Genomic DNA, 12263 nt, shown 5'->3' with positions numbered 1-12263 from the left:
GTGCTAATGGATTGGCTGTATCTTGGCAATGGAATGGGATTTGTTTCAATCTATCGTCCCACCTCCCACGTCTCCGGTGCCACTGCTGGGATCTTCATCATGCAAAACTAGCCAGTGACCGTGTCCCTTAACCTCGACAGAGTTGAAGTAATTAGCTAGCCAGTAATCTCGCTGCAAAGTACTACCACGTCCGTCCCAGAATGTTAGCAGGTACAAGCGATTGATGGAGGATGTGATTAGTTGTGAAGAGAATATTGGTGGAGAAGTTATATTTTAAGATAAATCTTAAAGCTAAAAGTTGTTATATTTTAGGACGAAGGAAGTACTTTGCAGCTAGCTGGAGTAACTTCCATGGCAATGCAGCAGGGTTGGTTGATGAAGAAGCGTCAAAAGCCTCGGGTCGGAGAAAATTGACATTTAGCCACTTTCAAGGATGGGTTTCGCTGTAATGCCATTCCGCCAACTTGCTTCGCTAAAATGCCATTCCCACGCTCGCGCAACACGCTGCTTCGCCGTTTTTCCACTTTCACCGGATTAACACACAAAATCAGGAGTGTTGTGACCAATGTGCCCTTGGGTCATTCTTTAGGTCAGTGAGAGAAAGGGGATCGAGATGCGTTGGCTCTTGCTCACGGCAGTGCCCTAGATCGATCTCGTCGGCATCGCCATTCCACCCGCCGCCGCAGTGACCTGTCGCCCTCACCCAGCTGTAGCTCACGGCGGCGCTGCCATCGCCATTCCACCCGCCGCCGCCGCCGCCACCGCTGCAGTCCCAATCTCGCGCTCACCCAGCTCTAGCTCACGGCGGCGCCATTCCACTCACCCGCCGCCTCCGCCGCTGCAGCCCCCCCTCTCGCTGACGCCGAGGGCAGCCTTCGGATGCCGTCGTCCCCGACATGAGATAGGAACAAGGTGGAATCGATGGATTGTACCTCGCATGAGCTAGTCGTGGGGTAAGAAATTGCTTGTCTCCGTGCTTTGATTTGTAACCTTGATTTGTCATTTATTTTCATTGCCGACTGCTGCGAATGAGTTAGAGATTGTTGTAATAATCTTTCGAATTTTTTTCTCAGGCTCGAGGAGGAGCCTGCACTTAGTTTAGAACCCGAAATTGACCATGCTGTTGAATCCGTTTTTGTTGTTGCGCCGGATGGGGTAGTGGAGCCAGTTCCAGCTGGTGGTTTTGCCCCAGCTAGTTCCGATATTGATTGGGATAGCCTAGAGATTCTTGCTCGAGATGATGATGAAGGGAGGCTTGATATCGTTGGGGATGAAACATTCTACGAGCTATTGGGTTTGAGGGCTGAAGATCAGGCTGCAGAGGAGGCTAGACAAGCTGCTACGCAAGGTGGAGCTCCTGAGGGTGGTGCTGATGCTGGTGGTGTTGCTCCTGGTGCAGCAGCTGCTGGTGGTGTAGCTGCTGCTCGTGCTACTGATGATATAGCTGGGGCAGCAATTCCTGTGCATGATGAAGTACCAAGAGAGAGGGTCATGGCCTATGACCCTAATAAACCTTCCATGAAGGCTGGCACAGTGTACCCTAACATGAAGGAATTTAGATTGGCCATGAGACAGTATGCTATAAATGCTGAGTTTGAGTTGAAGTTGGTGAAAACTGACCCTGAGAGATACATAGGTGGTTGCAAAGTTGAAGATTGCCCATGGCATATTGTTGGGCATAAACTACCTAACCAGAAGACAGTGATGGTATTTAATTTCAGTGATTTAATTTCAGTTATGTTTGATTTATGTTTGATTCTGGCATAATAGGTGGAGAATTGATGAATTGTAATTTGCAGGTTACAGTGTTAACAGACTTGCATACATGCACTTCAAGCAGCAGGAGAAGGACTACCACAGCAACAGCTAAATGGGTGGCAAGCAAGGCAGTTCCTCTTCTGAGAAAGAATCCAGGTATGGGCCCTAAAGCCATGCAGACCCAACTAGAGGAAGATCATAAATGCACAATTAACTATGACACTGTGTTTAGAGGTAGAGAAAAGGCTATGGTTGAGCTATATGGGACCTGTGAAGAAAGTTTTCATATGCTTTATAGATGGAGAGCAGAGGTTCTAAGAACTTCACCAGGGAGTGTGATAGAGATAGATACTGTGGAGGTTGGTGGGAAAGTGTATTTTCATAGGTTTTTCTGTGCTTTGAGGCCCTGCATAGATGGTTTCCTAGAGGGATGTAGGCCATACATTAGTATAGATTCCACTGCTTTGAATGGAAGATGGAATGGACACTTGGCTGCTGCCACTTCTGTTGATGGGCACCACTGGATGTATCCACTAGCTTTTGGGTTCATTAATGCTGAAACAGAGGATAACTAGGAGTGGTTTATGAGACAACTACATAAGGCTATAGGAGATGTGAATCCACTAGCTATTTGTACTGATGCATGTAAAGGCTTAGAAAAGGCTGTACATACTGTATTTGAGCATGCTGAGCAGAGAGAATGCTTCTGGCATTTGATGAAGAACTTTGTGAAGAGATTTGGTGGTGATGTGCACTCACACATGTACCCAGCAGCAAGGGCATACAGGGTAGAGATTTGGCAAAGGCACATGAAAGAAGTTATTCAAGCTTGCAGTGATGTGCTTCCTTGGCTTGAAACCTATCATCCATTGAAGTGGATGAGGAGTGGTTTCAATCCAGCAATAAAGTGTGATTACATTACTAACAATCTTGCAGAGAGTTTCAACAATTGGATCAAGGATTACAAGGCATCAAAAGTTGGTAAGGGGGTGGGAAGTCTAAAACCAAAACTGTTTCAACTGACAATGATCCAGGGAAGAGGGTGTTGGTAAGGGGGAAGAGAAGGTGCAAGGGATGTGGTGAATTTGGCCATGTTCAAACAAGCTACAAGTGTTCTCTTAATGGAACCAAAAAAAGGCAAGTCTGCTTGACCCATAATACTGTTTTAAAAAATACCTCATGCCAACTTAATGCATGACTATTTCTTGTATTTTGCAGGAAGAGGAAGCCAAGGAGGAACACTACCAAATATGGGAATACTTCAGAAATTCCTAGTCCCAAAAGACCAGCTGTGCAGACAATACTGGAAGAAAGCCCAGGAAGAATCACAAGAAGGTAATCATGTAAAACCATCACAACAATTTGGAATTGAGGCATTTACTAACTTATTGAACAACCAATGCTTACAGCCGACTATCAACATTGATGGAAGGAGGAGCAAAAAACATTGCAGCTTCCAGTTCCCAGCCTGCTCATATTGGAGCTTCAACTTCTGAGCCTGATCAAGCTCAAGCTTCTATTTCCCAGCCTGCTAGCTTTGCTGGACCAAGCTGGCAGCCCAGAAGATCTCCCAGGAAGAAGATGACACCAAAGAAAAGGCCCAGAACTTGAACTTCCTGGTTATATGTTGGAATTAGCCAAGTGTTGGCGGTAGATCATTTTGCTCCATGTGTGGAGTCCAATATATTATGTCTGGACCTATGTGCTATGTAGTTCTATGGTGGAATTAGCCAAACATTTGCTGGCAGTAGATCATTTTGCTCCATGTGGCTCATTTTGCTATCCTACCATGTGTTATCTGAAATTGTGATGTGAACATGCCCTGCTATCCTGCCATGTGTTATATGAAATTGTGATGTGAACTTGCCCTGTTATCCTGCCTGCACAAATTATGATATTTGTCTTCAAATTCGGTGAGCTGTGTCCCCTTCTAAATACAACATGCTAATTTTCCTTTTCAAAAGCACTACATTGCAAACTATACCTTCTCTGAAAATGTGTGATGTGATTATGTACTGTCTGAAACTACCATGTAATTCTTGAAGTTGGGACAGTTTAATATCCATTCCAGATTGACATTGCATAATATTGTAAAATACAACATGCCAGATTTTTTTCTCACAACAACATGACACCATTCATTACCATTTCAGCAAGCAGCATAGGCAAAAGTTGCCATTCATACATTCCTGAATACATTATAGTAATTCACTTCAAAATCATCACAAACACGCCAATAAAACCTAGAACTAGCAGGCCGATGTTGATCATCACCAATACTTCAATCAAATTTATCAGCTTATCAATCTTTCCATCATCAACTGAACTCCGCTTCATCTCTATAGAACCATCAACCAGTGCAACATCACTTGGACCTTCATCAACAACATGCTCACTCATTCCTTCAACCATCTTCCTATAACTTTCGATCCACTTGAAAAACTTGCAACAATTTGGCACCTATACATACATCAGTACAAAATTAGCCCCAACAACCAAAAGCAAGCAAATGCAACGAATTCAACCACTCACATCTTGTTCGTTTTCCTCGCATTTGAAGAAAACCTTTCCACCATGCCTCATCGATCTGCACTCTACTACTGCAGCGCCACACCTAGGGCAACGAATGAGAGGAAGGTCGCTAGATCCTACGGGTAGCCGAGCAGGAAAGGAGCAACCTTGCGACATCCCGAAATCCTCGCTTCCAGCTGCATACCTTCGCTGCATAGCCCCCCTAGGGTTAGGGTTTCCTCTCATCTCCGCAAATCAGCGCCGGCGAAAGTGGCACAGCGGCGGCGGAGCAAAGCGGCATAGCGGCGGCAGCAGATAAGAGCGGCACGGCGGCGACGGCGGAGTAGAGCGGCAGCGTTGCGGCGGAGTAGAGTGGCGGCGGCGGAGCAAAGCGGCACGACGGAGTAGAGCGGCAGCGTGGCGGCGCTTGCTGCTTCATTTGGCACAAAAGGACCCCTAGGGGCAATTTGGTCAGCAGACAACTCACTTACGGGATTAATCCGGTGAAATTGGAAAAACGGCGAAGCAGCGTGTTGCGCGAGCGTGGGAATGGCATTTTAGCGAAGCAAGTTGGCGGAATGGCATTACAGTGAAACCCATCCTTGAAAGTGGCTAAATGTCAATTTTCTCCGACCCGAGGCTTTTGACGCTTCTTCATCAACCAACCCTGCTGCATTGCCATGGAAGTTACTCCAGCTAGCTGCAAAGTACTTCCTTCGTCCTAAAATATAACAACTTTTAGCTTTAAGATTTATCTTAAAATATAACTTCTCCACCAATATTCTCTTCACAACTAATCACATCCTCCATCAATCGCTTGTACCTGCTAACATTCTGGGACGAACGTGGTAGTACTTTGTAGCGAGATTACTGGCTAGCTAATTACTTCAACTCTGTCGAGGTTAGGGGACACGGTCACTGGCTAGTTTTGCATGATGAAGATCCCAGCAGTGGCACCGGAGACGTGGGAGGTGGGACGACAGATTGAAACAAATCCCATTCCATTGCCAAGATACAGCCAATCCATTAGCACATGATTAATTAAGTATTAGCTATTTTTCTTTAAAAAAAAGATCGATATGATTTTTTAAGTAACTTTCGTATAGAATTTTTTTTAAAAAAAACACATCGTTTAGTAGTTTCAAAAGCGTGCGAGCGGAGTACGAGGGAGGGGGGTTGGAAACCCCATCCGAACGCAGCCTTAACAGAGAACTTTTAACATAGAGATAGCCTCACAAAATACAGTCAGCTACATTTGTAGGACGCATGATAACAAAATACAGTATGCAGCCACTCGTTTACAATTTTGTACTAGTATGTCGCATGATAACCTGTTTACATCTAAAGGTTGTTTAAGCAGCATAATAGCAGTTAAATATAACTTATGATACTACTTAGCATGACACGTAATATCAGGTTGCCGAATTATGATCAAGCACACGTGCCACTAGCTACCTGCATAAACATGATAACGAGATGACTTTAGTTCAACATGAGCATGTACACAAAGGCGTATTAAGCAAATTTTAAACAGGGGAAATTCTATCGAGATAAGTATATAAACAACAAGCATATAGTCCCTAGCCCTAACGAACGATTTGGCAGTATAATCTCTTCTTTTCAGTTACAACGCGCTACCATGTATTATGAACTATTCGGCAGTATAATTTCTCTTCTTTTCAGTTACAACGTGCTCCCATGTATTTCATTCTGACATGTTCAGAAACTTCAAACAAGAAACTAAAAATACATACCTTTCAACTCATGCAATCTTTAGCACCTTCACGAGCATTTTCAACGCAGTTGCACTACTGTACCTTCTTGACCGTCTTCTACTTTGTATTTGTGGAATTTTGTCCATTAACCAGATCTTACGATTGGACCCAGGGATCATTGAACTACCCCAATATTGTCCGCTCTCCACTATGGACTTGACCTCTACTGCTTCCTGAGATGGACCCCGAGGCCCTAATGCAGATCTCCAGTAGGGGAGAAAACTTCTCCTTGTGTATGTTGGATCCCATCCTATAAGTGCTCCCTTTCTCACAGCTTGTATTAATAGTTTGAGAAAGATTTTACACGTGTGAAGACCCAAAACATTCACAATTCAGCATGATCTACCAGAGAGCATTTAATTTATTTTCATTTTGCATGGAAGATGTGAACATATCCTATGCACACAAGCTTGTGTACACAACATGCACACCAACTAACAAAGTTCACTAAAAATTCTACATGTACTTCCAATAGTATTACACTTATGTGTAAAGTATTAACCTAAAAATTCTGACAATTTTAAGAGTATAAATATGTCAGAATTGTCCTTTTTTGCTCCCTATATATATAATGAATTTGAAGATGATACTTTACACAGATATAGTACTACTAAAAGTACATGTACAAATTTGTATACAATTTTTGGTAATATTTTTTTAGGGAAGTTTTTGGTATTTTTAGTTGGTGTGCATGGTGTGTACACGAGAAGACAGCTAAACCATAATTTATTGGTGATGTGTTCCCAAGTACCTTACTTAAGCAACATGACAAGGCAAGTAAATCAGTAAGTTGCATGGAAGGTACTCTTTGGAAGTTAAGTGTGCTGTTTTTTTTCCCTGGTTTGACGTCTATGTACTGTCAACTACAGCAGGTTCTATGATTCGAATGAAGCAGAACTACCGAAACCTGTGTGCCTGAATCAATCAGAAGATGCTCCTGGCACTGTCCTAGCTTTCAAAGGGCCAGTTGCTGCTATTGGTTCACCAAGCAAGGTGATTTGATTATCTTTCTATTTTACCAGATGAGAATAATGTTAAAATTTCCTTCCTTGTGCTATGCTATGTTGTATAGATACACTGTTGTTTTGATATAGTATTTTGGTTTAAGTGACTTGAGTGTAAGTTAATCAACAGCTTAGCTTAAATGCCATATATTGTATTTTGATTTGAGAAGCATGCTAATACATTCATAAGCATACCTTGGAAATGTGTCTTATGGATTATTTGTTGCATATTAAGGGTCCATGGATTATCCAGACTATTTAGACTAATTCTGTTCTATATATATATATATATATATATATATATATATATATATATATATATATATATATATATATATATATATATATATATATATATATATATATATATATATATATATATATATATATATATATATATATATATATTAGGTGGGTTTTTATCATAAAAAGATAGGGGCTTGGAGACCATTTCAGTACAGACAGACTTCATATTGGAATCCTTTCTTAGCAAGACATTACTGCTCTCACAGTGATAATGCAAAACAGCTCTATGATATCAGTTCTCTGGAAGTTGTAGATGATGATGTCGAAAAATTTTTGTCTGACTTGAATCTTGCGATGGCTGATATGAAGAAAGAAAGAGATGCTTTGGCAAAAAAGGAGGCACTTGAGGAGGAGGAAGATATTCAATCCATGAAGGATGAATATATTCGGGATATCGTCCCCGTCTTGTGGCGGCATGTCTCGTTATGCCATGCCCTTTGAATAGTGATTACGCTGCATACACGCATGGCCCGACACATAGCATTCTTAAACGCATGCCTGTGTATCTTTCTGCTTTGGACCTGATGAACAGCAAAAGAGAGATGACTAGGTACCGGTGGGAATGTTTATTGGCTCACATTCTCAAGAAAAGGATTATCATTGCTGATGATTGGGAGAATTCTTACGGGAAGATAAAAATCCTCTTTCATGAATTCATTATGGAAGATTATGATGATGGCAAGCCGATTTTCATGGGCGTATGTGATGGCCAGTTTATCCAGTTATTCAAGGCAGATGGAACTCCCGAAGAGTTTGGCCTTGCTACCCTGGCTTATATACTGTGGAAGAGGAACATTTTGATTGCAGCCAGAGTACTGAAAGGGGTGCTATGCCCTAACAATAACGTTGCTGAAAGTCTTGCCTGCTCTGCATTGATGCAAGATTGCCTCTTGAGGGAGGATGTGGATCATCTGTCCATATTAACAGATAGTGGTGCAGTTCACCGTGCGATAAGTGGAGAACCTGTTTCGGAACATGGTCCCAACAGTGATGAATATGCTCTCTTGAAATTCCTTGCCTCCAAGTTTAAAACATGCACCTCAACTCAGCAGCCTAGGGAGGTTATCTTTCCTGTAGATCAGCTGATAAGGGAAATGGAGGAAAGTACTAATGTAAGAGACACATTGGAGAAAGTTTTGGCTAAATTTGCCCCCCACTTTGGCGGACAACCACTATTTAGATTGAGCCAGAACTCAAGTGCCAAAGATATCATCAACAGCTTAGGTACATTACTGAGTTTCTTCCCTCTCTTGTTAACATATTGTTGTAGCTGCCTTGACATCCCCCGTCCTACCCCACAAAGCTCAAGAGAAATCATACATTCATGTTGATGAAAATTTTAAACTTCAAGCCTATATACATATTACAAATGATCTTTTCCCCTTGAAGGTGGTATTGGTCTTTGATAGCTTTGAAAAAAAGCCATTGTCATTTCAGAATGAAGTGAACAAGTTATTACCCAGAGGTACAGTTAAGCTTGTTGAAGGCGAATGCACAACCTTTACTATATGTAGGGTATCTTTTTTGGGGGTATGTGCTAATGCCATGTTCTTCTCAGATTGAATTATTGCATGTACGCTTCTAGGCTGCGAAACAGTGTAATTATTTTTAAAATGAACTTTCTATATAGACGAAGTTTTAAAAAAAATCAAATAAATGCATTTCTTCAAGTTTATAATAGTTGATACTTAAATTAATTATTATGCGCTACCTATAGTACTACTCCCGCAAACCGCCCTCTGATCAGCCAAACCACAACTCTAATTATAAACGGATAATTAGAACCTCTAAACGGGGGCACAGGAACATCAAATCAAATGCACAGCCAAAAATTATAAAGTCTACTCCCAGTAGTATCCTGTACCATCGCCCTAATAAGAAATTTATAAGTCTGTATTATCCTGTACCATCAATTTACTACTTCTAGTATCATACAATAGGCAAGGTACTCCTACTATGTAGGAGTAGTAGTAGAGTATTATTATTGTTTCTGTGGTAAACAATGGATCTATCAATCAATCGGGCAGTCAAATCTACTCCTATTCGCAGTCAAATCGGCAAGCAGCATCATTACGGTGCAGAAACGGAAGGCGGAGACGGAAGACGGCGGGGTGCAGATCCGGTGACCCGGCGGCATACGGGTCCCTGGAGCACCTCTCTGCATCCCTACCTGCACCACACGCGGTCAAATCGCTAGCGATTACACAGAAATTGATAAAGTAGTGCAAGATATAACCAACAAAAAGTATACTCCTCCTCACCGTACCTCCTTATCTCTCTTTTGCAGAGAGGTTTTCCACATATAGTTCACCTTCCCTCTGCAAATTTCCCGCTCCATCAGATTCCTTCTCCTCAAACCACACACACGCCCTGCCGCAAAGAGAGAGAGACGCATAGGAGTATTTGACTCCTCAGATCAGATCTGATCCCTTCGGATGTGAAATCCCATCCCTACCCTGCAACCCTACCTCCATGCGAATTCCCTATTGTACTCCCACCTGGCCTCCTGGGCTTCCAATCCGTGGGCCTGCCTGTTTCAGCTTTGGAGTGTTAAATTTATGGAATAAGTTCACTTTTACTCCCTTAAAAAGTGGCCCGAATCTAATCCATGACCCTAAACCGCAAAATTGGATATCTTCACCCCCAAACTATTGAAACCGGTGCAATTTTACTCCCTTGGTGGTTTTGGAGGGCAGTTACACTGACGTGGCAGTGTTGACCTAGTCTGTGTGCTGACGTGGCGCTGATGTGACATTTCAATTAAAAACATATATGTGGGACCCATTTCTCATTCGCACACACAAAATTGTGGGGGCCCAATGACGTGTGGGCCCCACATGTCATCTCTTCCCTTTCTTCTTCCTCCCGGACCTCCCCTCCTCCTCCCTTCTCTCTTTCTGTTCTCCCTCTCTCCTTCGGCCGTCTGCAAGGAGCGAGAGGCGGCGGGCGGGGTCTGAAGTGATGGCGGCCGGCGGGAGCTGACGCGGGAGCTAGCTGGAGCAGCGGCAACGGTGGGCTGGAACTGGCAGCGGCGGGTGTGGGCCGGATTGGTGGCGGTCGGCGAGAGCTGAAGCGACGGCGGGCTGGAGCTGACGCGAGAGAGGACGGTAGCGCCGACGCCGACGAGATCGAGCGGGGGGGGACGGTGGTCTACAGGCTACGGCTTCGGATCCATCCGCATCGCGGGGATCAGAGCTCCTCGTCGCCGTCCTCCACCACCTCCCCGCATCCATCCTCGCATCGCCGTCGCGAGGAGGTGAGACCTCGTAGTCCAGTGCCTCCTCCTTCTCCTCCATCCCTTCACGCACGTCAGCTCCAGTGCGGGAGGGTGCGAGACGTCGACGACGGCGGCGGGCGCGGGATGTCGATGGCGGAGGCATCGAGCGGGTTGAGCGGCGTGCGAGCGAGCGCGAGTGCGGGAGGAGGCACCGACGGCGGCGACAACACGAGCTCGGTGGCTCCGCCTCTCCCCTCTCCCTTCCGGCCCTCACGCGCCGCCGTCGCCTCTCGTGTAACCCACCACCTCCGTTCCTCCCTCACCTGCTATCCTCTCCTCTCCTCTCTCCACTTGGCGAGGCCGATGGTGAGGCCGCCGCCGCTGCTCTGGCCCCGCCCGCCGCCGCTCCAGCTCTAGCCGCCCGTGCTCCCCGCGGTCGGCCGAAGGGGAGAGGAGAAAGAAAAAGAAAGAGAGAAGGGAAGAAGAAGAAGAAAGGGAGAGAGAGGATGGCATGTGGGGCCCACATGTCAGTGGGCCCCACAATTTTTTATTTTGTGTGTGAATGACTAATGGGTCCCACGCATATTTTTTATTTCTAATGCCACCTAAGCGCCACGTCAACGCCACGTGGAAAGAAGACCGAGTCAATATTACCACGTAGGCGCCACGTCAGCGAAACCGTCCTCAAAAAACCACCTAGGGAGTCAAATTGTATCGGTTTTAAGAGTTTGAAAGTCGAGATATCCGATTTTGTGGTTTTGGGTAATGGATTATATTTCGATCACTTTTGAGAGTTCCTTGAATTTATAGGGGGCTTATAGAATACGCGCAGACGCTAGCTGAACTCGTCTGCCGTGGCCTGCGTGCTCCCCTAACGTGCGGCGTGGAGCCCACCAAAACTAACGCTAATCACGTTTAACAATAACTAGAAAATATGCGCGCTGTTTGGCGCGCTTAATATCAAACCCGTTGGTTCATATGGGTGTGTTTGGGACTCACCATCCGCGCATATAAAACGGAACGACGTATTTTCTTTTCATTAATGAAGTATTTAATATTTTTTAAAAAAATAAATTAATATAATTTTTTTCAAGCAACTTTCGTATATTTTTTTTAAAAAACGTGCCGTTTAGTAGTTTGAAAAGCGTACGTGTAAAAAATGAGGGTGTGTTAACAGTGAAATTTAGTAAGCCTGGAGTAATTATCGGCTTCGAAGTTCTAAGATTAGCTGATGTAAGCCTGGAGTAATTATCGGCTTCGAAGTTCTGAGATTAGCTGATGAGAGTTATCAAATTGTCAGTTGTCGGATTCTTACTATATTCGGTTAAGGAAATTGATCTACTAAATGAAGCTTATCCAGAAGAGACCGAGTTCAAAGAGAATGCGGCATGGCAAGTTATCTATTAATAAGGAATAGTTTGTTAGTTTACTTTTATCTTTAGGAAAGTGTGTTCAGTGTCCTATAAGGTCTTTATCTTTTCCTTTTATCTTTAGTTTCTTTCTTATCGGATAAGGACTAGTATCTTCCTATGGGTATAAATATGTACATCCGGGGTCATTGTAATCTATCAATCTCTCGACCAATACAACTACTCTTGGCGCATCGCCGCTGTCAGGGTTATGGATACCACATACTTAATAGTAGTTGACTAAATCTCGACAAGACCCACCACATACTATGTCTTATACGGA

General features: G+C 43.9%; 1 long non-coding RNA gene and 1 pseudogene across 1 annotated transcript; one reads left to right on the top strand and one right to left on the bottom strand.

Annotated features, from left to right (window-relative positions):
- The first annotated feature begins 921 nt into the window (after positions 1 to 921).
- Positions 922 to 3369, top strand: LOC136355691 (uncharacterized; annotated as a pseudogene).
- A 5857-nt stretch (positions 3370 to 9226) lies between these two features.
- LOC4334279 (uncharacterized) lies at positions 9227 to 9731 on the bottom strand. The gene is made up of 2 exons (XR_001544259.3): positions 9621 to 9731; positions 9227 to 9524 (listed from the first exon to the last, which is right to left on the bottom strand). It is a non-coding gene; the product is annotated as an uncharacterized lncRNA (long non-coding RNA).
- Between the last annotated feature and the right edge of the window lie 2532 nt (positions 9732 to 12263).

This window comes from Oryza sativa, chromosome 3 (assembly GCF_034140825.1).
Source record: "Oryza sativa Japonica Group chromosome 3, ASM3414082v1".
Lineage (NCBI taxonomy): Eukaryota > Viridiplantae > Streptophyta > Magnoliopsida > Poales > Poaceae > Oryza > Oryza sativa.
This window is presented reverse-complemented; position numbering and strand designations above follow the sequence as displayed.